The sequence below is a fragment of the Schistocerca gregaria genome, chromosome 7, assembly GCF_023897955.1.
Source record: "Schistocerca gregaria isolate iqSchGreg1 chromosome 7, iqSchGreg1.2, whole genome shotgun sequence".
Taxonomy (NCBI): domain Eukaryota; kingdom Metazoa; phylum Arthropoda; class Insecta; order Orthoptera; family Acrididae; genus Schistocerca; species Schistocerca gregaria.
Genome location: NC_064926.1, coordinates 466,130,988 through 466,158,094, shown reverse-complemented (window position 1 = coordinate 466,158,094; position 27,107 = coordinate 466,130,988). Strand labels below are relative to the sequence as shown.

At 41.4% G+C, this 27,107-nt stretch overlaps 1 protein-coding gene across 3 annotated transcripts in view; it reads right to left on the bottom strand.

Moving 5' to 3' along the window:
- Positions 1-26,580, bottom strand: part of LOC126281599 (post-GPI attachment to proteins factor 2-like) — a 119,441-nt gene extending 92,861 nt beyond the window's left edge. Inside the window, exon 1 of one of the 3 annotated variants that reach the window (XM_049980699.1) lies at positions 26,385-26,580. The gene's annotated coding sequence lies outside the window, so the exon portion shown is untranslated. Of the gene's footprint in view, positions 1-26,232 lie in introns of all 3 variants that reach the window. The other 2 variants (XM_049980698.1, XM_049980697.1) reach the window with 2 other exon arrangements.
- Positions 26,581-27,107: the final 527 nt, after the last annotated feature.

The window sequence follows — 27,107 nt, the reverse complement described above, 5'->3', positions numbered from 1 at the left end:
TTCTTAAACTCACTTATCTCATAATTCTATAAAATTACCTTACAATAATTGTGTTCCACCAAGGAAAAGAGTCTCTAGGATGTGGAAAGAAGTGCAATACAACAGAAGTAATTAATTTCATGAAACTTTTATTATTACAGTGTTCAAAAAAGTTTGTGCAAACCTTGTGAATTGCACAAACACCCCCCCCCCCTTTTTTTTAAAATCATAAATTTCTTCCCCAACACTCTTTTGAACTTTTGACCATGGTAAAGCATTACATTCTGCCGTCTACGTTATGGAAGGTGGAAGGGGATAATGGAACTTATGCACACTGTTAAGTCTGTCAAAATGCCTCGAAAGTCCTATTGAGGTTATACCAGTCAGCGAAGACCAAAAAAATGTCGACTGGGAGAAAAAAATTGGATAATCATAGATTTTTGTGCAGTGGTAGGGAGGAGTGTCATGAACAACACAGTAAACATCCTTATCGGTGGGGTGGTGGGTGGTGAGCACGGGGGTGGCCACAGGAAGTAGTGGGCTGGTGTTTAAGCATTACTTTTGTAGGTTTTCTTTGAATATCCTGAAAACTGCAGCTTCTAGTAAAAATGTTTCCCAGTACAAAATTAAACAGATTACATTTCTTACAAAAATGATCTTATTAATTCTTTTCTCTATGACTAATAGTTTGAGCATTGCAGGGTATAGAACAATTGCAGATTATTAAAACTAGTGTTTCAATGGCATAAATTTGATGCTGTTTGTTAAATTAAGTGGGTTAAGAACAAATATTAAAAGTTTGTATCATGTCTAAGTGCAGTAGAACTGTATTAAGGGATAAATTGTGTTCTGGGGATGTAACAGGTTGGAAATGTGTGGGTGGAAGTTAGAAGTGTGAGCTAAAGTAGGTTGGTAGATTGTGGTCATGCACTTCCCCTTTCCATAGGTCTGCCAAATGGAAAGCAAGCAGCCAATTTCCCGTTCTCTTTAACACACTACTTCACAAAAAGAAACTATAAGAAATTTCACAAACTTATACTGAATCTTCGACAGCTCACCTTATGAATTATGAATCATTGGCAACACTCCCAGATATGTGTTGCTAGTAATACAAATGCAAGCACAGTGTATGGACAGATTCTAAATAAATCTCTGCACACTTTTCTACACTGTTACAGAGGACTGAATAGGTATTCATTCCGTACAGCAGTTATATCATTCTTCTGGGACAGGTGACATTCCCCACCAAAAGGTCTGCTCACTTTCCAGTTTACAGACTATGTCTCCCCAGCATTTCTTGTCCATTCCTCATGCCTTTTCTCATGTTTATATAGAGGAGTAAGCAATGGTGAGAGAGGTGCAGTAACTTCCTGATCATTCTTTAATTAACAACCAGACAACTGCAACACGTTTAAGGGCTTTACAATATGCTGCCTATGACAGACAGCAGCAAGATGCCACATTTATGAATTCAGTCCCCTTCCCACAAGCACTACATAGGTCACTGACAACATCACACTTACAAATTAAGCACTTCTCATCAACTGTTTATAGGGATATATTTTACATAAAAGCTGATTTAACAACTACAAATAAGTACTCATTTAATAAACTGAAAATAGTTTGTGTTACTGGCAGATTGTATAACTCTCTTCCATTCAGGAATTGCTGGCACTGAGTCATGCCTCTTGCCAAACATCTACAGTATACCTTGCAAGATGGATGTCTGTTTGATGGAACAGGATTGGTCATGTTTAAATGTAGAACAGTAAATCTGCTCTAGTGCTTGACTTGTGTTGAAATATTTAGAGTTCCATAATACTTAGGTTACCTACTTCTGTTACAGACAGATCCAGTTTAAGTCCCTGAGCGTCTTCAGATGTTGGGATTGCTGAGGCTGTGGTGATGCATTTGATGCCCTCAGGCTGCAAAAAGTATTCTAGCCATTGCTAGTGGAGACAATGAAACTGCAATTGTCAAATACTTATTGACAGTCTGTTACACAAGAGGGGGGAGCTTCTCTAATAACTGCACATAAATATTCACCTAATAACGTAAAAGTAACTACACTAAATTAACTTGAGCTCAGTGAAATCATTTTGTCTACTTACATGAGAGATCTGGGCAGGAAATGCTGAGGAGGTATAGTCAGTCTGTAAATAGAAACATATGCAGTACTCACAGTGGAGGAAGGTGCCTTTGCCAAAAGAAAACTACAGCTGCCGTGCAGGATGACTTGGAACCAGTTTCCCTCAAGCTTTGTAAAACAGTGTTCTGTTTGTAGTATTACCAACTCATATCTGTATTCAGTGTAGTGTTAACACAGTTTGTGGAAAATAATACCCAAACTGTTTTCAGCAAGAGACTACGAATTTAAGATGCTACCAGGGACCTCAATCTACAATCAGGTTAGTAACATTACACCCCCAGCTCAGTGGTGCAAAGTGAGTATCAAAGCACCTGGAATAAAACCTGGATCAATGACATTGGGTTCTCTTCGCAGATAAATATAGGATATGTCCAATGCATGATGATAATCGTAGAAGAGTGTGCAGTTTTCCAGGTACCAATTAACTATTCAGGTATGCAGTGACACAGTTTTAGAAGAGAACAGGATCAGTCATGGTTTGGGGTAGTATCATGTATGGATGTCAGACACTTTCATGACTAACAATTTGAGGGTAGTGCAGTTTTAGGAGATGATTCTTTGCTCTATTTTCCAGCCCTGCAGTGAATCGATATTTCAGTAATGGGTTCATACACTTCTGGAAATGGAAAAAAGAACACATTGACACCGGTGTGTCAGACCCACCATACTTGCTCCGGACACTGCGAGAGGGCTGTACAAGCAATGATCACACGCACGGCACAGCGGACACACCAGGAACCGCGGTGTTGGCCGTCGAATGGCGCTAGCTGCGCAGCATTCGTGCACCGCCGCCGTCAGTGTCAGCCAATTTGCCGTGGCATACGGAGCTCTATCGCAGTCTTTAACACTGGTAGCATGCCGCGACAGCGTGGACGTGAACCGTATGTGCAGTTGACGGACTTTGAGCGAGGGTGTATAGTGGGCATGCGGGAGGCCGGGTGGACGTACCGCCGAATTGCTCAACACGTGGGGCGTGAGGTCTCCACAGTACATCGATGTTGTCGCCAGTGGTCGGCGGAAGGTGCACGTGCCCGTCGACCTGGGACCGGACCGCAGCGATGCACGGATGCAGGCCAAGACCGTAGGATCCTACGCAGTGCCGTAGGGGACCGCACCGCCACTTCCCAGCAAATTAGGGACACTGTTGCTCCTGGGGTATCGGCGAGGACCATTCGCAACCGTCTCCATGAAGCTGGGCTACGGTCCCGCACACCATTAGGCCGTCTTCCGCTCACGCCCCAACATCGTGCAGCCCGCCTCCAGTGGTGTCGCGACAGGCGTGAATGGAGGGACGAATGGAGACGTGTCGTCTTCAGCGATGAGAGTCGCTTCTGCCTTGGTGCCAATGATGGTCGTATGCGTGTTTGGCACCGTGCAGGTGAGCGTCACAATCAGGACTGCATACGACCGAGGCACACAGGGCCAACACCCGGCATCATGATGTGGGGAGCGATCTCCTACACTGGCCGTACACCTCTGGTGATCGTCGAGGGGACACCGAATAGTACACGGTACATCCAAACTGTCAACGAACCCATCGTTCTACCATTCCTAGACCGGCAAGGGAACTTGCTGTTCCAACAGGACAATGCACGTCCGCATGTATCCCGTGCCACCCAAAGTGCTCTAGAAGGTGTAAGTCAACTACCCTGGCCAGCAAGATCTCCGGATCTGTCCCCCATTGAGCATGTTTGGGATTGGATGAAGCGTCGTCTCACGCGGTCTGCACGTCCAGCACGAACGCTGGTCCAACTGAGGCGCCAAGTGGAAATGGCATGGCAAGCCGTTCCACAGGACTGCATCCAGCATCTCTACGATCGTCTCCATGGGAGAATAGCCGCCTGCATTGCTGCGAAAGGTGGATATACACTGTACTAGTGCCGACATTGTGCATGCTCTGTTGCCTGTGTCTATGTGCCTGTGGTTCTGTCAGTGTGATCATGTGATGTATCTGACTCCAGGAATGTGTCAATAAAGTTTGCCCTTCCTGGGACAATGAATTCACGGTGTTCTTATTTCAATTTCCAGGAGTGTATTTCAAGCACCATGCATCCACAATGAGAGCCCTGGGAGGCAGGAATCAAATATATGGAATGGCTGGTAGTATCCGCTGATATGGAATTGATTGAATGTGCTTGTCCAACTGAAACTTGCAGCGTGTTTTCACAGGAAACCTCCACATACATTGGGTGATCTCAGGAAGGCTGCTGTTGAATAGTGGGATAAGCTTGAGCAGCGGTGTCCCAGTCACCTTGTGGACCACATGCCAAGAGGAATCTATGCATATTTCAATGCATGGTGTGGAATGGCACTGTATCCAATGTTACCCAGCAGCAGGTTTTAATATCACAGATGTGCATTTTGAAAAAGACTGTGTTTGTATTTGTTTACTATTTCGTTTTTATTTCACAGCAAAGTTTTTTCCCCACTAGGCTTTGCCTTTCATTCCCTTAAATTTAAGCTCATACATTTTTGTACATATGCAGAAGGTGAAGGGGTGATGCTAATTCTATTATAATTATTAATTAGAAGAAACCATTCAGAGATAATATTCAATAGTGGGGGTGAACTAGCCCTAACTGAAGATGGCCTAATCTATACGGTAGTGATTATAGTTCTGCATTGTAACAATTTTCTTTCTAGGTACACAAATTGCGTATATTTGCTGACTTTAGTAACTCATTAATACAAATAAAATCCTTCTTCTATAATGATGACAGGATGAACATTTTACTCACTATTAGCGAAAGCTATGATGGAGTATCAGTACACTTATAAATTTTCTTCTGAACATGTTGATTGCTACAGGAGCCACAATTGTACGTCTGGTAGGACACTTTGTTCCCACCTGTTGGCGTGTAGATGCAATCTTGAGTCAGTGAGAAGTTGCAGCTGTGGCTTCTAATAGTTCTATCTGGTCTTCTGTGCATAGATTTGCAATCTTTGAGCTGATATTGTTATACAGTAAATTAGATATAATGTCTTGTTTGATGTTTTTAATTTCCATTTCTATGTAAGCAAATTGACTTTCAACTAAGTTTTCATTAGCATTTGTTACAAATCTTCAGTGTTGATCTATTTGCATCATAAAATTCCTTGCTAATGAATGTTTCATTGTTAATAGTGAGATTTGCATTATTATATAATATAAATGGTCTCAACTCAAATGGCTCTTGTACTGTCAACCAGTGGGATGACACAAAATTATATACAGCAAAAATGACTATTTTTAGTGATGTAGAATTATTGAAGATACTAGAAGAATCAGATTTTTGGAATATCCTGAATTATTTGAGTTTCATGACTAAGAAGATGACAGAGCACTGAAACACCTGAGTCGAAACAAGGCCCTGGGAGTAGACAACTTTTCATTAGAACCATTGACGGCCTTGGGAGACCCAGTCCTGACAAAACTCTACCATCTGGTGAGCGAGATATTTGTGACAGGCGAAATACCCTCAGACTTCAAGAAGAATATAATAATTCCAATCCCAAAGAAAGCAGATGTTGACAGTTTAATAAGTCACAGCTGCAAAATACTAACACAAAATCTTTAAGACGAATGGAAAAACTGGTAGAAGCCGACCTCATGGAAGATCAGTTTGGATTCCATAGAAATACTGGAACACGTGAGGCAATACTGACCTTACGACTTAGCATAGAATAAAGATTAAGGAAAGGCAAACCTATGTTTCTAGCGTAGGCAATACTGACCTTACGACTTATCTTAGAAGAAAGATTAAGGAAAGGCAAACCTACGTTCTTAGCATTTGTAGACTTAGAGAAAGCTTTTGACAATGTTGACTGGAATACTCTCTTTCAAATTCTAAAGGTGGCAAGGGTAAAATACAGGGAGCGAAAGGCTATTTACAATTTGTACGGAAGCCAGATGGCAGTTATAAAAGTCGAGGGGCATGAAAGGGAAGTAGTGGTTGGGAAGGGAGTGAGACAGCCTAAATCTGTATATTGAGCAAACAGTAAAGGAAACAAAAGAAAAATGTGGAGTAGGAATAAAAATCCATGGAGAAGAAATAAGAACGTTGAGGTTTGCCGATGACATTGTAATTCTGTCAGAGACAGCAAAGGACTTGGAAGAGCAGTTGAATGGAATGGACAGTGCCTTGAAAGGAGAATATGAGATGAACATCAACAAAAGCAAAACAAGGATAATGGAATGTAGTTGAATTAGGTCGGGTGATGCTGAGAGAATTAGATTAGGAAATGAGACACTTAAAGTAGTAAAGGAGTTTTGCCATTTGGGGAGCAAAATAACTGATGAAGGTCAAAGTAGAGAAGATATTAAATGTAGACTGGCAATGGCAAGGGAATCGTTTCTAAAGAAGAGAAATTTGTTAACATCGAGTATAGATTTAAGTGTCAGGAAGTCGTTTCTGAAAATATTTGTATGGAATGTAGCCATGTATGGAAGTGAATCATGGACGATAAATAGTTTGGACAAGAAGAGAATAGAAGCTTTCAAAATGTGGTGCTACAGAAGAATGCTGAAGATAAGATGGGTAGATCACATAACTAATGAGGAGGTATTGAACAGAATTGGGGAGAAGAGGAGTTGGTGGCACAACTTGACAAGAAGAAGGGACCAGTTGGTAGGACATATTCTGAGGCATCAAGGGATCACAAATTTAGCATTGGAGGGCAGCGTGGATGGTAAAAATCATAGAGGGACACCAAGAGATGAATACACTAAGCAGATTCAGAAGGATGCAGGATGCAGTAAGTACTGGGAGATGAAGAAGCTTGCACAGGATAGGGTAGCATGGAGAGCTGCATCAAACCAGTCTCAGGACTGAAGACCACAACAATGACTACAAAGATATTTTGTATAAACAACTGATAACAAATCACACAGGCAAATATGATAACTGTGTTGGTAAAGTTGAAGTTCAGAGGTTTTGGTGCAGATGTTAGTCAGTCTCCCTTCACTGAAAAATGGTGTTATGTCAGTGGTGTACAAATGAATGGGAATTTATGTATCGGTAACAATATATATAAATAAAATAGAAAGAAACTTCCACATGGGAAAAATATATTAAAAACAAAGATTCCAAGACTAACCAAGTGGGAAAGTGCTGGTAGATAGGCACAATAAATAAAACACACAAACACACACACAGAATTTCTAGCTTTCGCAACCGACGGTTGCTTCTTCAGGAAAGAGGGAAGGAGAGGGAAAGACGAAAGGATGTGGGTTTTAAGGGAGAGGGTAAGGAGTCATTCCAATCCCGGGAGCGGAAAGACTTCCCTTAGGGGGAAAAAAGGACAGGTGTACACTCGCGCGCACACACACACATATCCATCCACACATACACAGACACAAGCAGACATTACAATATATATAATTACAATGCTTAGTAACCTATTGATAAGAATAAACCACACCAAGTTTTCATCATATTTCTTGGTGAGGAAATAATTTGAAAGTGACTGAGACTAGCAGATATTTCAAGAACAACATTTTCCTATGATAATGAGCAGAAATCACTTTCAGTTACTCAAACATTGCAGTCATTCACTTAAAAAAGGCAGAAAATCGTAAGTTTGGGCAAATATCAAACATGTTGCAAATAAAAACTGAAGCTCTGAAACAAGTGAAGAAAGCAGTCACACTTCATGAAAGCTGTCACAAATGGACCTGCCCACCTTGTTATTCACAAATGCAGTAACTGGTATGTATAAGTACAGTACAAATAGGTCTGCACAGTATGCAGTAGCGCACAGTTTTATTGCTTCACCTAATACACAGAAGTGCTTGCAGTTCCTGTCCAGACTGGTCACCAGCTAGGTGCAAACTGCGCTTCTTACCGCAAGTAATCTGTCATAGTTCTAGGTAAAGCCTGGCCTGGAATAGAAGTGCGGGGAACTGGAGACACCACACCATAGCTTATAAAAATCACCAGTGGTGCCAGCTAAAATTGCATTTGTTGTCTGTATTGCCTCTTTATAGATCTTGTTCTCACTAGCTGCCAGTTGAGCTGCTAGGGATGTGGGCTGCAGAGGGCTGATGCAGTTGTGGGTGGCAGTCCAGTGACGTCATCAGCTCCAAGATCTACATCAATCAATCAACACTACTTCCTTTTCATCTTGTACCTGAAGAATCAGCATCTTTTTAGCCCTTTCTACAACTGGACTTGGTAAAATGGCTCCAAAGCTTAACATAATGCATCTATGTACAAAAAAGCATGTTTCATCTCGACCAAGCTAGTGGAAAAAAATGTGGCTTGCTTGTTATGACATGAGGCATGCTTGCTCATAATAGATCCATTTTCTTCTGGAGGTTCATTACAAATCCACATGCTCAACAAGCAGTTGTAGCAGACTGGAGAAAAAACTCACCCATCAACCACAGACGTTTGGCATACAGAAGCTTTGTTGTAGATGCCTGGCAGTCATCCTTAAGCACACTGCTAGCAGTAGTAGTGGAAGTGTGCTTGCCAAGAGCAAGTCAAGTGGCATATGACAACAGCCTTAAGTGAGTGGTCAATCATTCTATCACACCATTAGAAGCTGCCTGATATGGTGTTGCTCTGTTGAGGTGAATAATATACAGTCTTACCATGGTACAGGACACCTCTGCCTCCCATTTGGGACTTAGGTGAAATGTCACCTATTCTAGGGAGCCAAAGCACATTTAACCAGCTGAAGGTAAAATGTTCACATGGCTCTAAGCACTATGGGACTTAACATCTGAGGTTAGCAGTCCTCTAGACTTAGATCTACTTAAACCTAACTAACCTAAGGACAACACACACATCCATGCCCGAGGCAGGGTTCAAACCTGCAACTGTAGCAGCAGCGCAGTTCCAGACTAAAGCACCTAGAACCGCTCGGCCACAGTGGTCGGCACTGAAGGTAAAGGCATGGGCCACACTCTCACCTGTCTGATCTTGCAGTGGTAGAACTTCTGGCCACCTCATGAACGTGTTTATCACTGTCAGGTAGTTGTGGAAGTTATCAGAAACAGTTAGTGGATCAATGAGATATATATGCAGCTGTGCAAAACTTTCTTCTGGAGTAACAAGGTGCCTGTACTTGCCATGTCACTTAGTACTTCTTGGTAGTGCACACATTTCTAGGTCCCTGAGCAGTAGAGTTTCTGCACAGAAGGCCATAAGAAAAATATTGCCCTCAAAATGCAGATGCCTGGATGACTTCCCTCTGCATGGACTTAAAAACACAGTAACATACTGTGCCAGATTATTGAAATCTATTGCCTGAGTTATGCCGTTGACCATAGACAGAGCTTCAAAAATCTATTTTTTGCCGCTACTGATGTACCAAATGTCAGTTGGAAACTGAGCTATGAAATTTAAGTGCTTCTATTAGATTGGCAGATAGCTGTTCTGATGCTGAGAAAATGCAAATGTCAGCAGTCAATGGTAGAAGGCAGTGTTTATAGTGAAGACATGCCCTTCAGCCAATGAACCTGAAGTATTTCATGGCCTCAAAGGCAGCCAGGAGCTCCATGTACAAAGATAGTCAAAACCACTGTTTTACTATGGCCTTTTGGTGAGAAAAAATAGAGGGGTTCCTAGGCTCCATTAACATGCTGCTGCAGGGCTGCACCCACAAAACGGGCTGAAGCATCTGAAAAAATCATCAAGGGGGCTCCAACAGCAGGATATGCAAGCAGTGCAACCTACATGAGGCTTGTCTGGTGAATGACACATACTGTAGGGCACTATTCCACAAGAGGTCCAGAACCGCAGACTGTAGGGGCCAGTTATGACCCCCATGCAGTGGTGGATGGACTTCAGTACCTTGAGGTATAAAGAGACAACAGAAGTTTATTTCACGCAGTTATTGACACAGTTCTCAAGCTATCATTGGCAATCAGATAATTTCTCACCACCATGATCTGACCACAGGTGGGCGCATGTCAGTAACAGATATCTTGTATCGACTAAAGGTCACTTCCGTAATGCCAGTAATGCAGCCGGTGGGATTCAGCAGTATCGTGTAGTTGACAAAGTGGTAGAAAACTTCCATAAGCTGGTGTTAAAGTACTTCTTGGGTCACTGATTTCTGGTTGCAGACCATGATAAAGTTCAATGTGGGAAAAATTATGTAACTGAGAAGATGATATGTGAAATCTCCAATGCATCACATTAAATGGTGGTTGGGAATTGTCTAAGCATTCATACCCACTGCTTGGTCACCAACCAACTGGCTGGTTTGTCACCACATGTAGCAGTGACACCTATGTGCTTTCTAATTGCCATGCTGTAACCGCCTGAACAATTGTGTCTAATTCCATCTTGGTGATCTGAAGTTTGTTGGGCGCAAGATGCTGCTGCTGAGAGAAGACAGAATGTGAAGGTGTGATACAATGGCAGAAAGGAGCTACTGTATTTAGATGTACCCATGAATACACCGTCAATGAAGTTGGCCGATTTCTTGGTGAATCAACATACACTATTCAACATATTTACAAGAAATGATGTATCATTTGCAGATGTACTGCCACTAATAAATTTTGGGTGCTGCCACGGAAAATAGTAGCCCCACCACAATGGTCGCAAGACCGTTGCAGACCTGAGCAAGTCATAACATCAATGCAACAGCCGTAGGCTCAACACTTGCTACATTGAGGTCAGGCATACGCCTGCAGTTCTGGTGAATCAGCTAAACTACAAGCCAGCCTCTGCAACAGCAACTTCTTAACACGTGCACTGACTACTGTCATGAAAAAACTGTCATGGTTTCAGATGTTAAGGAAAACGGCACCTCTGGACAACAAGTGCATTACAGCTGAGCATAAATGCCCTCCCATTTTAACAGGAGAGGATTAGTCCAGCTGTACCTTCCTGAATGTGAGGGCTACACCAGGCCAAGGTGGAACAGAATGCAGCCACTATGGGAGCCAGCCACCACCACACCATCTCCAGGTACAACATCTGCCTTTCTGGACATTGTGCGCACCACTGATCAGCCTTCGGCATTGCGCAGCAGCCATCAGATACCTGCCCTGAAGCTCAGTACTCAGCCAGTGTGACCACCCAACCCACTTCACCATGTTCCTGAGGTTGCCTACATGAAACAAGCCGTCACTTGAAGGAGTGAGTTTCTTTACCCAAGGTTGGCTGGCATCCTCAACAAGATTTCCCATCTCATTCCACCCACACCACCTTAAGTGGGAAGTAGGCTGCATTTGCTGTGTTCATTGACACTGGAGTCAACAGTCCCGGGGACATTGATGCAGCTGAGGGAAGGATGACAACAGCAAGTGCTTACTGTAAGCTATCCTAGTCAAGGTGAGAGGGATATGGTCATCAAGCAGTGACACTGCAATTGTAGTTCCTTCATTTGTAATAAAATGAGTCAATCTTTGACCTAGTTTATTTGAGCTGCAAACAGTTCACCATCTTACCACACCTGACGTCACTATCCAGTTCTGCACTAAAATGGACCTTGCATCACCAGGCCACTTCATTTGGTGTCAGAAATCATCTTCAGATGTTTCAGGATGTTGCCTGGATGTTCATCCTTCATGTAGCACATTGTCACAACCGCAGCCATCATGGTGAGGTGAATGAGCAATCCATTAATCTTACTCTGATGTGCAGATAACTCAAGGTTGAGGTGGGATAACAATCTTCAGAACTAGCTGACATGTAACAGTTTAGCTCTATCAGGCAGCATTAACTGCAGCTTGTGATGTGTTCCCTACATTGCTGTTGCACACTGTCCCATGCACTGAGTCAGTGGCAGTGATACATCTTACTGGCACAGGCATGACCATGTGGCTACTGTGAGCGGTATTGTATTGTACTGAATTGTATAAATTACTATATTTGAAATGAAGGTTTAACAATGGTAGAGTCAGGGAAGCAGGGTGTGTCTGAGTGGGTGGCAGTATGTGTGTTACTGGGTAAGGTAGTACAGTTCACTGTAGATAATATAGAACTGCTAAGCTGAATAGCAATTAGGGATGAGCAATTAGTGGCAAGCCCAGCCACTGGAACCAATAATAGATATAGCCCCGAAAGAAAGTTTGATTACGACATGGTGCCTTTTCTACATGAAAGGCAGGGAGGGGTAGTTGGTTGGATGGTCAGCTGTTGCAAATAGTAAGAGGCAAAAACATTTGTTAGATGTATGAAGCACTGAAAAACGCAAAGCTATTTGCGGAGTTGGAACAAGGTCTTCTGCATTGATATATGAAGTGAAACAGCGTGAGTTTTTTGCCAGAATAGTTAAGTGGAGTAACAATAAGACACAGAGAAGAACTGGGGGATTTTGCACATGAAATAAGCAAGAGCGATGTACAGGCACATGAGTTAGGATGGAGTGACAAGGCAAATAAGGTTATACTGCAGGAAGTCAAACTTAGGGCACTCGAAGCTTTCGTAAGAAGCCTGTCACCAGATATGTCAAGAAGAGTTCAGACTGGTTCTCCGAAAGGTCTGTATTCTACTGTCACATAGGTAACAAATTTCAGGAGATAGATTTGGCAACAGGAGTACAGAATCAATGTGGGGTGTTGTCTGCAAATGTGAAGTGTTATATGTGTGGACAATTGGACATATCCAGAGGCAGTGCAGGCAGCCTCAGTGGGGTAGGAACAGTACGGGGAGATACCAGCAATGGAATGATCGAACAGTAGTAGGATGAGGCAAGGGCTAAGAGCAGAAGTGTTAAATGCAAAAGGGAACCCCATGTCCACCAAACAGTGTTCTCATTAAGTTTTGATGCTAGATAAGTGTATGGAAGTGGAATGTGGAGTAGTGAGAATTGCGAAGGGCAGAAACGTAAGTTGGACATGGTGTTGCATGTGTCATTGGCCAATTTGTACCTTATAGGCTGGGAGCGACTCAATCCACCAGGTTGTGGGCTGCATGTGTAGGGGATAACGACATGAAGTCATTAGGGTCAAAAGTACTGAAATTTCAGGTGGGGGAAGTTCAGTTTTGTAAAGTTTGTGGAAATGGTACCCCACGGGAGTGAGTGTTACTGTAAGATCCTGGTGTTAGAGTTTCTGTTAAAACAGCATACCAAAATTGACTTTCAGCGACATATGGTGGAACCTAGAGGCGACATTCCTGTGGACTCAGTGGACATATCAATTAAACCACATTCAAAACACTAAGGCCTGGTTCAAATGATATTGTGCCACAGGGCACTGAGAAGCCATATTGGATGGGTGTAGAACCTGACTTATTTGTTGATATGCTGTGTGTAATAGGGCCACTGCAAGAAAAGAATGTGTTGGATCCATCGTATTGTTTTGTAAGAGCAAGTATTATACCTGTTCAAGGGAGAGATAGTGGGAAGGTGGTGCCAATGAATCTAGATAAAGGCAGTGAAGGTGAGCTGACAAATGAACTGTTAGTAGTGAACTTGGACATTTTACAGGAGGATGATTGTCTCGCGGCAAGTGGAAATGGTGATCAGGTGCAGACTGCTGCTAGAACTGCACTGCACAAGAAGGTAGAGCATCTGGAAGTACCAGAAGGAGTGGAAATGAGAAAGCTGCTGGTGGAGTCTGAAGATCTATTTTATCTAGTGGGCCCATACCTATAACATCCTAAACTCAATACCGAATCCCAACGGTGAATGAGGCACCGGTATATCATAAACCACATCAATTACTTCAACATTTACAACAAATTATGGAAGACATCATTTATCAAGAGCTAGCCAATAGAAAAATAGAATGGAGTATTCGCCCGTAAGTGCAGCTGTTGTCATCATGCCAAAGTAGTTGAGATTTCTCCTGTGATTACTGATATCTCAACAGTAAAATGGTGACATATGTATATTCCATACCTAATATTACGGAGACCATTGATAACTTAGGACAGTGCCGGTCTTCTCAACCATGGAGTTTAAGGAGTGGGTACCATCAGTCAAAAGTGGTTCTGAAGGTCTGGCCAAAAATTGTGTTCTTGGCTCCCTGGGGTCACTATCAATACCACAGTATGCCAGCAGCTTTTGAATAGGGTACTACGACAGTTGTAACCTTGGCACTGTTATTATACCTCTGTGACATAAATGTAATCATAAGGGATACGAAAGAACATGTACAGTGGCTGAGAGAAATTTTCAAAAAGTTATGGGCTGCACATCTTACACTGCACACGGAGAACTGCTCTTTTGTCTTAAGAGAAGTAGGATGCTTGGGACATATATTAAGTACAGAATGGGTAAGGACAGACCCAAGGTTGACTCGAGCAGTGCAAGATTTTCCGGTTCCTGAGACGAGTAAGGGGCTATAATAATTTTTAGGTCTGTCAAATTTTTACAGACAATTTGTGAAGGGGTTCACAGATGTGGCTAGACCATTCATGCAGCTATTGAAGAAAGATGAAAAATTTGAGGAATGCTAAGCAGCCTTTGAGGGATTGAGAAGCGTGTTATGTTGAGACAAGTGTTGACGATTGAGACTATCAAAAGGAATTGGCAATGTCAAGGATGCTTCTAATCAGGCATTAGCATACTGACTGAGTAGAGTAATGAATGGTGAGGAGCAATTGGTGGGTTAACTTGGCGACAACTAAATAAAGCAGAAAAGACTATTCCACAATGTAAAAGGAAATGCTCCGTTAATTTACGGAGTTATATATTTTCAGTGTTATTTAAATGGGGAAAAATTAAAGGTAGTGAGCTAGCATGTAGCTCTAAAATGGTTGTTGGAGTTGAAGGACTCTTGTAGCAGGTTCAACAAATGGGGTAATAATGTTGAGAGAATTTGACTATGAAGCTGTGTGTAAGGCAGGCAAGAAGACAGAACAGTGGATGACCTGAACAGAGATGTGGGCAGAGGCCTTGCTGGTGGCTAGTGGTACAAACTGCTGATGCTGTCTACAAGCAGTGACTCGGCTGCAGTTCAGCACATATGACAGCCTGTTATCCAAGCTAACTAGTTTGGGGCTGTGTATGGTAGTACTAGCAAATCTCAGGGAAGAAATGTTATGAGAAACACACGAGCAAGAACTATTTGGGCATGGAGATCAGACGGCCATGAACCGGCAGGTAGCAGAATGGTACTGTGGAAGGACGATGTGGATCAAAATGTGAAAAATTGTGTACATTGTGAACAATGAGTGGCCATGAGACATTAACAGATGCCATGACAGAGGTTACTCAAAGCAAGAAAAGCATTCAAAATGATTGGAATTGATGTTTCCAGTCCATTTAATCAGACTACAGAGGGAAACCTTTTTGTTTTAACAATTATTGACCATGTCTCACAATCCATGGAAATGATTGTCATCCTCAATCTGCAAGCAATAATGGTTGCACAAGCCTTGATTAACAGTTGGTTGCTCAAGCCTGGCATACTGAGACATAAAGCAGTGATCAACAGAAAACCTTCAAGTTGGACTTAATGAAACAGTTGTATCATTTGCTTCGGGTTCAGAAATTAAAAACAACTCCACTGCTCCCACAAGACTCTACTGCGTCCTCGAGTGCACCCAGATGCCATATGCAGCCACTCACAGGGGCGAGTCCTACACTGGAGGCCGGCATCGTCCTATACAAGAGTCTGTTCCCTCTGTGCTGCTGGCTCCTCAAGCTGACAGTCATAAAGCAAGAAGTGGGCTGCACATGCTGTGTCTGTTAATTCTGGAATCGGACATCTTGGGCATGTCGACACTGGTGAGAGGAGGCTGACGACAGCAAATGTTCACACAGGACCACACTGAGCAGAAATTGCTTGGGGAACTGAATTCAAAGCACATTTGTAGTTGGGTACCTTGTGAGAGGCCATTTCTCAGTGATACACAAGGCTGCACATCTTTATTTGGCCAAACAACACTGGTACTGGATAGTAACTGACTGAAGGCATGTAGTGTCGTGCCGTGAGTCACTATGTAGCTTCTTTTCAAATGATGTAAGGTGCTGAGGGCACCAAGAGCCACACCATTCCTTGGGTCTATTCATTCAGGAGACCGTGAACCATGATGTTCATTTCAACTTTCTTGGTAACCAAGTGTTGCCATCACTTTTGCACTTTCTTGAATATTGTGAACATTACCGTATTCCCAGATGGCAATAGACATGTGCACGGGACCACACACATACATTTCTGGTTGAATGAACACTCATGCACCCTGTCACACATTGACTCGTCTGTTAATAAGATTGATCTTAATCATACGAAAAATGTCTTGGACTATCTGAAACAGCGTGTAAAATGTAGCAATCAACATCCCTGTGATTTAGTAGTTCTACAGATATAATAATCAATTAGTGGCTCCAGCTATATATAGTCTATTCAGAGTGTATTTCACAAATACTTCTTGAATGCCTCAATTCCTTTTCCCATTTATTACCTTTGTGGTTTTTCAGTACTTATTATTTTGGGGTGCACCATGATGTTAGTCAGCACTTGAAGATCATGAGCCAAGAGGTAACAACTATGTGGTACACAGTATGACTTTGCTATCTCAATTTGTTCATCAAAATCTTATCAGTAGCAGTGCATGTTGTTCCTGTAACTCCAGTTACTAATAGTATGAGGGGACAGACTATTTTAAATGTCAAGGGAGTCTAATGTATCTGTAGATCAGGTGTGCTTTGAAAACCTCACTTTAAATACACTCCTGGAAATGGAAAAAAGAACACATTGACACCGGTGTGTCAGACCCACCATACATGCTCCGGACACTGCGAGAGGGCTGTACAGGCAATGATCACACGCACGGCACAGCGGACACACCAGGAACCACGGTGTTGGCCGTCGAATGGCGCTAGCTGCGCAGCATTTGTGCATCGCCGCCGTCAGTGTCAGCCAGTTTGCCGTGGCATACGGATCTCCATCGCAGTCTTTAACACTGGTAGCATGCCGCGACAGTGTGGACGTGAACCGTATGTGCAGTTGACGAACTTTGAGTGAGGGCGTATAGTGGGCATGCGGGAGGCCGGGTGGACGTACCGCCGAATTGCTCAACACGTGGGGCGTGAGGTCTCCACAGTACATCGATGTTGTCACCAGTGGTCGGCGGAAGGTGCACGTGGCCGTTAACCTGGGACCGGACCGCAGCGACACACGGATGCATGCCAAGACCGTAGGATCCTGCGCAGTGCCGTAGGGGACCGCACCGCCACTTCCCAGCAAATTAGGGACACTGTTGCTCCTGGGGTATTGGCGAGGACCATTCGCAACCGTCTCCATGAAGCTGGGCTACGGTCCCGCACACCATTAGGCCGTCTTCCACTCACGCCCCAACATCGTGCAGCCCGCCTCCAGTGGTGTCGCGACAGGCATGAATGGAGGGATGAATGGAGACGTGTCGTCTTCAGCGATGAGAGTCGCTTCTGCCTTGGTGCCAATTATGGTCGTATGCGTGTTTGGCGCCGTGCAGGTGAGCGTCATAATCAGGACTGCATACGACCGAGGCACACAGGGCCAACACCCGGCATCATGGTGTGGGGAGCGATCTCCTACACTGGCCGTACACCTCTGGTGATCGTCGAGGGGACACTGAATAGTGCACGGTACATCCAAACCGTCATCGAACCCATCGTTCTACCATTCCTAGACCGGCAAGGGAACTTGCTGTTCCAACAGGACAATGCACGTCCGCATGTATCCCGTGCCACCCAACGTGCTCTAGAAGGTGTAAGTCAACTACCCTGGCCAGCAAGATCTCCGGATGTGTCCCCCATTGAGCATGTTTGGGATTGGATGAAGCGTCGTCTCACGCGGTCTGCACGTCCAGCACGAACGCTGGTCCAACTGAGGCGCCAGGTGGAAATGGCATGGCAAGCCGTTCCACAGGACTACATCCAGCATCTCTACGATCGTCTCCATGGGAGAATAGCAGCCTGCATTGCTGCGAAAGGTGGATATACACTGTACTAGTGCCGACATTGTGCATGCTCTGTTGCCTGTGTCTATGTGCCTGTGGTTCTGTCAGTGTGATCATGTGATGTATCTGACCCCAGGAATGTGTCAAAGTTTGCCCTTCCTGGGACAATGAATTCACCGTGTTCTTATTTCAATTTCCAGGAGTGTACTCAGTACTCTTATTATTTCATTCAGTTAACGTACTTAATAAAGCACCACCATACTGTTTAATTACTAACTGAAAATAAACAGCTGGGAACCCAAGAAATACGATTATTATATTTAAATTATAATGAAGTTTAGCAACTTGGGTAGGGAGGTAAGTATCTCTTATTTTAGATCTCTTTGGTAAACTCGTTGCCTCTAACTCAAAGTTTAATGTTCTCTCCATAATACATCTTCACAAAGATATTTAAATTTACTGACACACTAAGTGAATCTTCAATCTCTTGTTGTAAACTTTGTGAAATATGTCTGGAAGCTAGTTTTGTACAACCCTCTTTAAATTGTGGCTTGTTTTATTGCTGTTATTAAATTTTCAGACAAATCTGACAGACCAGCATTAACCCTCAAAAAAATTTGTTTTGAGTTCCTTGCAGATGCCATGTGCCTGCTGGCTGCCACGGCAGGGCCTCATGTGGTGATACTCCCATCTTTCATCATTATTTATGTGGCAGTCAGCGTGTAAATTAGCACTTTGATTCTGTTCCATGCACAAATAGCCTTTCTAGAATCTTTTTTCATCACGTCACGTATTGGCCTTTAAAATTATGAAACAGGAGTTCAGAAACAATTCTATATATAATTGCCAACAACATTATTCTTCTGCAGCTGTTAATGACCACCTTGCTTCCACTCTTAAGCAGAAGAATGGACCTATATGCATTTCTGCTTTTTTTTTGGAGCTTCCTGTTTTTATGTATCATCTGACTTGTTTAAATGTCTATGTTATTTTCTACGAATCTTTCCACATTTCATCTTCACTAGCAAATTTGTAGATTTTTAATACATTTACAGCTGACATTTGTTATGATTTTTTCATTAATTGAGTTTGTTTAAATTTAAATGTGCTTTCTGCTTTATTTATTGTAATAGCATTTTTTTGTGCTAAATAAAACACTAACACGGGCATTTCTTACCACCAGGAGGCAAAATTCCAGAACTTTTGCTACTTACATATATAAGCAGGAAACAATATATACTAGCTTTCAGAATTGATAGTAGCTCCCTCAGGGACGAAGGATGGACGAGTTGGGGAAGGTTTACAGGAGGGGGCAGGTTACTTACACTCACCTGTTATGATAACTAACTGATCATGAGGGCAAGGGAAGACAAAAATGTGGGGGCTGGTCCATCTTGATCCAACGGCCAGTTTCTTGTGATGGGGTTCCTGAACGAACTCTGTCTCCATGACTTAATATTAGACAATTCCTGCAATATGTCCTTTTTGTCATCATATTTCTGTTTTTTCACAGGCCCACCTATTGTGAGTATGAGAGCAATGGTGAAGAAACTATATTCATAATTATATTTATATTAATTTGATACTAGTTAGGGGACACATTTGTAATTAAGAGTTATATTGATTTGATACTAGTTAGATATTTTATTTCTCTCTATACAGTTTGGTTTCCTTTTTATCAATTACTGTATTGTGACCACCAAAACTGCAACACCCAGAAGGATAACAAGTGACAAAATGTTTATAGTTATTGTTTGTATACAGTATAGCTCTAAGAATAAATAATTAGATCTATACCTAATTTTGGATACACAGGGCGCAAAAAAAAAAAAAAAAAAACAGTATACACAGCTGAGACTTACAGCAGCAACAGTAACTCCAACCAGGCTGGATATTGAGTCTAACAGAGCTTAGGTGATGGACACACACACACACACACACACACACACACACACACACACCATTCCACGCTGCTGAAATTCTATAACAGAATTCATCCCTTATGGTGGCTGGCACTAGCACACCATTCTTTTCAGCATCTCATGACTTCAGCAGGTAAAAGATCTGGAGACTGTGCTGGCCAGGGCAACAGTTGAATACCCTCTATATTAAGGAACGCCAGGATAGCATGAGGAATATGTAGCCTTCCATTATATTATTGAAAGATGACAGCAGAGAGACCTCGAAGACAGGGCACAACCACTGGTGATAACACATTAGAAATGTTAAGCGTCCTGTTCAAATGACTGGCTATGCTAACCAGAGTGAGGTGCTTACTGAATGATACACTATACCATCACACCAGGTGTTGGACCTATATCATTATGATACTTGTTCTCCATGGAACCTCCACGTATTGGATATATCTATCATGATACTGTACGCAGGACCGACACCTGCCAGAAAAGATGGCGTGGTAATACTCTGTGCCATCTCCTTGTTAGGTGCACCACTGGTGCTACACAAAAGGAACAGTCCATCATGCTCCAGATGTCATCGTACTATCCCTGTATATACTAGTTTTGCCACATACAAGTGTCCACTTCTCATTCGAGGTCCATTAGGTAACTGTATTACCTTGCGCAGCAAAGCTAACAATGTCCGTCCTCTTGGCATTAATCACTTTGGATTACCAACATCCAGAATGGCCCTCCTGAACCTACATATTCATTATCTGCACGACACCTGTGGTATCCTAACCAAAGAAAGCAACACCACCATGGAATGATAAACTGCATTCTCAATAGACTGCAATACAGACACTGTAGAATTTTGACTGATATTTCTGAAAGAGAAACCTGCTGCATATTTCTTTATGCCATTAACTGGGAATACCTGAACCAATTTTCAGAATTAAATGTGATTATCATGACTACTTTTTAACTTCTGTGATATGTATGTTAGTGAACGTAAGGTCTTGTATGAAAGGGTTACATTCTAAGGAATAGAACACATTTTCTAAAATGTAGAGGAAGACATGGGGGGAAAAAAATAGGTGGTCAAAATTAGCACACACTTGAGGATACACTTATGGGCCAGTACTTCCACCACAGCTGTCAGCTATCATCCAAAAAATTTTATCAGTATTTTAAAAACACAATGAACTTCAACTACCGTTAAATAAATACATTGATCTAAGTTTTCTTAGTGCTTTATTCAGCCTCATAAAAAACCTCTTACAGTACATAAATCAAACAGTGATCCATCATCAAAATCATAAATATAATGAGAGGTACTATGATGGAGTACCATACATACAGCTACAAATTTCGCTCAGCATAATACCTTCAGTTTCACCCCTCTCAGACCTAAATCCTGGTTTCAACCTATCTATTGCAGTTAGAATTAAGGCTATCTGTTCTTCACTTACTGAGGCAATATCTGGCACTTGTGGTCACACTAACTCCATTCCTTGGTTCTAGAGATATTTGTCATTATATGCCGTACCACAACAGCTTGTAATTTGTGCAACGTATGATTGACATTTGTTTTTCTTAGCTGTAGGTACAAATGAGCCTTCATCTGTACACTGATGGTTACTGTATGTAATCCTTAGGTCCACACTGTCACTAACATCAACACTGTTTAACCCTTTAACTGCTCTTGACATGTTAACGTGTGCACTTTTGTAGCTCTCCTTGTGTGCTCTGAATGTGTTTACGTACACCACCAGTCCTTCTACCTGGTACTCTGACGTCCAGAGCACACAGGGACAGGTACAAAGGCACGCAGGACGTTAATACATCAAGAGCAGTTAAAGGGTTAATAAACTATGTATCCACAATCCTGGGGTAACAATGATCAGTGGTCAAAGTAACCCCAAAACAGAGAAACCATGCACATGACCTCAGAAATTTCAATACAGTAGCAGCTATGTACATGTGAACAAAAAGCTAATCAGTGGTATGTTTTGAGAATTGCTGGAGTAACATATATTATATAGTTTTCAACACCAGTCGTTTTGCAGTTAAATGATATTGGTGGATTTTGCACAACCTGATTTTAACATACTTTATCATATATAATTGTAAGCCGAATCTTGTTTGTCAACAGTTGGATAAGAAAATTGGCAAAACATGGTTCCATTTAGTGTATACTGATGGAACTTTACCACCAAACAGTATATACAAAACATCAAGCTGAGAGCCAGCAACAACTGTAAGACTTTTGGTGTATGAGTGATTGAAGTATACCCAGCTTTATTATTCAAAATGTTGCTGTTATCCATACATATTACATGAATTGGCACTGAAATACTAATAATTTTGATATAATATACTTGTGTGTAGTACACTTCATGTCAATTTGAGATTTGTTGTATGTCATTTTATCAGGGTTGCCGTTTTAATGGTAGCAGTGTATTACTTGAAAGTTTATGATCAGATCTGACATTTCAAGGGTAACAACTTGTACACAGTGCAACACAAACTTTGTCATCATTGAAAAATAAAAGCTGTAATGAAGCTAACAGCTGTCCACATCTAGATATAAAGTATAGTTTGTTAACATGCAAGGAGGAGAGTGAACGTAATGAAAGCAGTGCCTAATTCCTTTTTCGTAGTTTGACGTTTTATTTTCATTACAGTGATGCAATGAGAGTTGTCACTGCAGATTGCTCTGATTCACAAATACTTACATTCTGATAATAAAGTAAGTACATTGTGCTTCACTAGGTCTCACACTGGCATCTATATTAGTGTGTTTGGAGCACTTTCCTTACTTGCATTTATGTGCACTGTTACTCGCCACACTACACTATTGTTTTCTTACTTCAGTTGTAAGTGTAAGATGCTTTCAGTAAAAGGTTTAATTTTAATTAATTAAAAGTAACAGTCAGTACAAATTAATTTATTGATGAAATCATCTGTTTCAGTAATTAAATGGCGAGTAACATCACCATTTTTGAGATAATTCCTTCGAGATGCAGTAGTTTACAAGACATCAATGGTAATTATATTTGCTCAGATTCTAAGAATTACTATTAATGTCTTGTAAACTACTTGTCTGGGAAAGTATCTCCATCTGTCAACATAGAAAAATTAATTTTAATTTTAATAAAATAATTAGCAGCCTCAGTTGCACCGTTTGCCTAGAATTTACCTAGGTTTCAGCTGGGATAACCTAACCTCCTTTAGAATAACAGTAACTACTGTCTTTCCATAGTGGATATCGTCAAGCTAAAACTACAAATCCATAAATTATCGTTAGACTATAGGCCTAAGACGTATCTGGAACTTCGCGACCACAATGTGGCAGCCACGAGTGCTGTACTGGAACTCAAACTGAGGCTGTTAATTATTAAAATTAAAATCTACACAGTTGCTGAAAGGGCCAGGAAATGTTAAAGAAATTTAAATGTAGAAAAACCTCACAATATTTGTAGTAGTCAGAAGTGTAAGATTTGTGACGTTGGGAACCAATTATTGGGCATACAGGAAGTGCTGATGTCACCAACTACAATATTCCAATAATCTGAAGGTGTATAATAGTTTATAACCAGGACCACTTAGAGAACATTTTTCCTCACAAGCCACATATCATTGCGCCTCCCCCCCCCCCCCCCCTCCCCCCGCATTTCCCCTCTTAAACCTTCATCTGTCAGTTTTTGCTGCAAATTGTTATATGCACTATATAGAAATCTTGCACGTGGACACCCCTCTTTCCAAGGCAACTCAATCAGCTGCAACTAACTGTAGTATGTCCGGCATATAAATCTTACGGTTGGGTAGTAGCTTACATCGCTTGGGCCTCACACTGGCACTGTTTAACAGAGATTAAATAATTGCTCTTTTAATCTGGTCACAGGTAGCAATCCTTTCTTTCATCTCTGAACCAACAATGTTTTCATATACTGCTCGACAAAAATGTTAATATACTGAATAGCTTCCACTGACATCACCAATGTCATGGCACATTAGCACACGCAGGTTTTCAGCACAAAGAAATTGTACTGCCACACCAGTGCACACTGTCGATCCTCTGTATGTGCTGGAATAGAAGTAATCTGCTACAACCATGTGTTAATTACCGAGACCATTGCCAAGCGCTCTGAACATAACATGATATAAGACGACTCCCACACGTTGTAATTTCCAATGTAAGAGTTGATGCTTTATCATAACCTATAAAAATTATTAAGCAACAATGTACCAATAATATTACAAAGTACTGATGAAATGCCCTCCATCATAATGTGCAAATGCTGGCTGAGAACTACCAGTTTGTACAATGTTTAGTTTTCTTCTATATTCATCCATTTTATTAGTAACTTGTGTTCCACACTATTTTTCAAACTTTCAATCAATGAAATTACAAATGACACTGAAATAAACAAGGATTTTACACTATCCCCTGTATATAGTTGCTTGTGTACAGCAAAAGAGATTCACAGCAGTGAACACTCAATTGATTTGTAAAAATATACCAACTACTTTGAATGTAGAAAACAAGCTAATCAGGGCATTATAACGCTTCATTTGGTGTTACATCGTTGGAAAACGCTCCCAGCACTACCACAGAGCTTATTATTTTAGCCTATAGTCAGAAATTCTACTTGCCCAAACCAAAAATCTCATTTTGACAATTCGAACTCACAGAAGCTTACCATAGCTTTCTCAGTAAAACCAGCTGATTATATAAAGTACAATATAACTCCTGCACAATTTCAGTGCAGTAATGTGTTCATTGTAAATAAGTATTATAGTAGTTGTATTACATGTTTATTACCTCATAAATAAATAAAAAACTTGTTTATTTTAAATTCAGTGCATTAGTATTTGTAAAATGACTCTTTCATATAGTGTTCATTAAAAAAATAATGATCATTCCACTTGCGACCTGTGGAACGGTACATTAGCTACTTGTTTTAGTAGTAAATATTTGTCATGTATTGTTTTCTGATATGTTCCACATCCTGGAGGACCTCCTCACTATAGATCAATTGGAATGAAAGTAAATCTAATGTAATAAGCCCTACTTCCTTTCCACAATAAGCAACTGGAACAGGGAAACAGTAATGACAGTGTTACACTTAGTACCCCTTGCGAGACACCATAAGATGGCTTACGCAGTCTATATGTAGATGTACTTCTCTTCATACTTTTGATTAGGCCTGAGTGATAGCTTATTTGCATACTTTCCCTCAGCTTCTGTCATATTGAATTCTCTTTTGAGACACTAGAGATTAAGAAAATATATTATTCACTCAGCAAAAGAAAAATGCATTACAAATTATGAAGTAGGCACTACCACAAACTGTAGAGGTCTTTGTAAATATCTCTGAATTCTAATAAATACTCTCAAAAACTTTCATTTTTTGTTACCAATAAAAGTTGGTTCCAACTGGACTGTGATTTACACTTCCTCAATACAAAACAAAAAATAATTTCTTTTCAATGCGCTCGGATGCTACACTTAGCTTATGAAAGAAATGCACCACACTACTTCTACAGTTCGATCAAAAATCATGAAGATCAGGGTGTTTATGACCCACTGCCAGTGAGGTCATTAAAAACGACATACAAGCTCGAATTTTGAAGGACAGGGGAAGAAATGGGCCTTGTTCATGCCAAAGTAATTATCTCAACATTAATACCCATCAATTTGGGAACATATGGGAAAGTTCTAGTTAACAAGACAGGTATTTGAACACTGTTCCCCAGCAGTCAAGAGTCGTGTAACTTATTCGTTGAAGCACCTTGCTCGGTTAACACTGAGGAATTCGAGAGCAGAAGTTATACGTTTCTGAAGATAAGTCCTGTAATCAGAGAACGCCACTCCTAACGTGAGTTAATTATTAATGTCTACCTGTCTGACAGATACCGTCTTAACACTGCGAAACTGACTGGAAATGTTTTTTACGTAGGTAATTAAGATCGTTGTACTGATGAAAGTTGGGCAATAGACAGCTTCCTCTGTTGAGGGTAGCCTTTTTGCTATCAGGACTATCTGCTGAAAGTAGCGAGTCGATAATGTACTAAAACTAACAGCAGTAGTTTGATTTTAAGAACTTATTCTTTCAGGATTCAATGTATGACAAAAATATTGCCTAACGCCTCCATAAGAAACACTTAGCACATAAAATTTCACGCTGTCATCAATTATTCGTAAACTACTACTACACGGTCACTTTCACATGTAGAGCAGCTATCACTGCAAATAATATACAATTATTATTGCAAACACGTTATTCCCATAAAGATATAGTAAGGATGTTTAATAGAACATATTGAACTCCTACTGCTCATGCATCTAATAAAACTATTCTAAATAACAAGTCATGCGTCTACATGCAGTATATACACAGAAACTGTCCGTCCGGACACGCACAGTGCTTTCCGTTCACATAACAACTTCCGTAAACGCTCGTGCAGTGAATTCGTGAAGTGATGACAAAATCGATAAGCAGATATTCAAAATTGCCGGTTTACTACATCCATACTGCAGATGCGGGAAAACACTCACATGCAAAACTTTATTACCCAAGTATTCACTGTGCCTAATCAAATGGTAAAGTGAATCTCTCAGAGAATATTAACCACATTGTAGCCAATTATCTCATGCTGTACATCACATTTATTCAAACGACATGGAAACACTTCTATTTGCGTTTGTGATTATAGATTTTCGCACGTTTACATCATTCCATAGATTGCAAAACACAAGCAACACAAATGTATCTTTGAATGCGCTTCACTTTGCAATAACTGCATTAGGCCCTGTTTCCACAGGCAACGAAAACTTGCACATGCATCGCCCCACTACCCCACCGGCCAGTTATCTGGCCAATTGAGACACCCTACTGGCTCACTGCCGAGCCAACTCTACACTCTACATCTGTTCATAGGAAATCACTATGAAGGGCATGGCAAGGAATATTTTTCATTTTGTCAGCTATTAGGGCTTTTGCCCGCTTCATTCACGTATGAGGAGTGCTTTTGTGCGCGGTACAGGTATTCTGTTCTTGTCCACACGATTAACATGGGGGCGAAACACATATTTATAATGTCATTATCTGCAGCTGGTTCACTTTGTATGTAGGCTTTATCTGGTTAGCTTGTGTCTATCTTCAAATGTCTAACAGTTCAGTTTCTTCAGCATATCTCTGATACTCTCCCATGGGTCAAACATACCTAAAACCATTCATATTATCCTTCTTTGTATCCGTATCTCCTGTTAGTGCTATTTGGTCAGGTTCCACACAC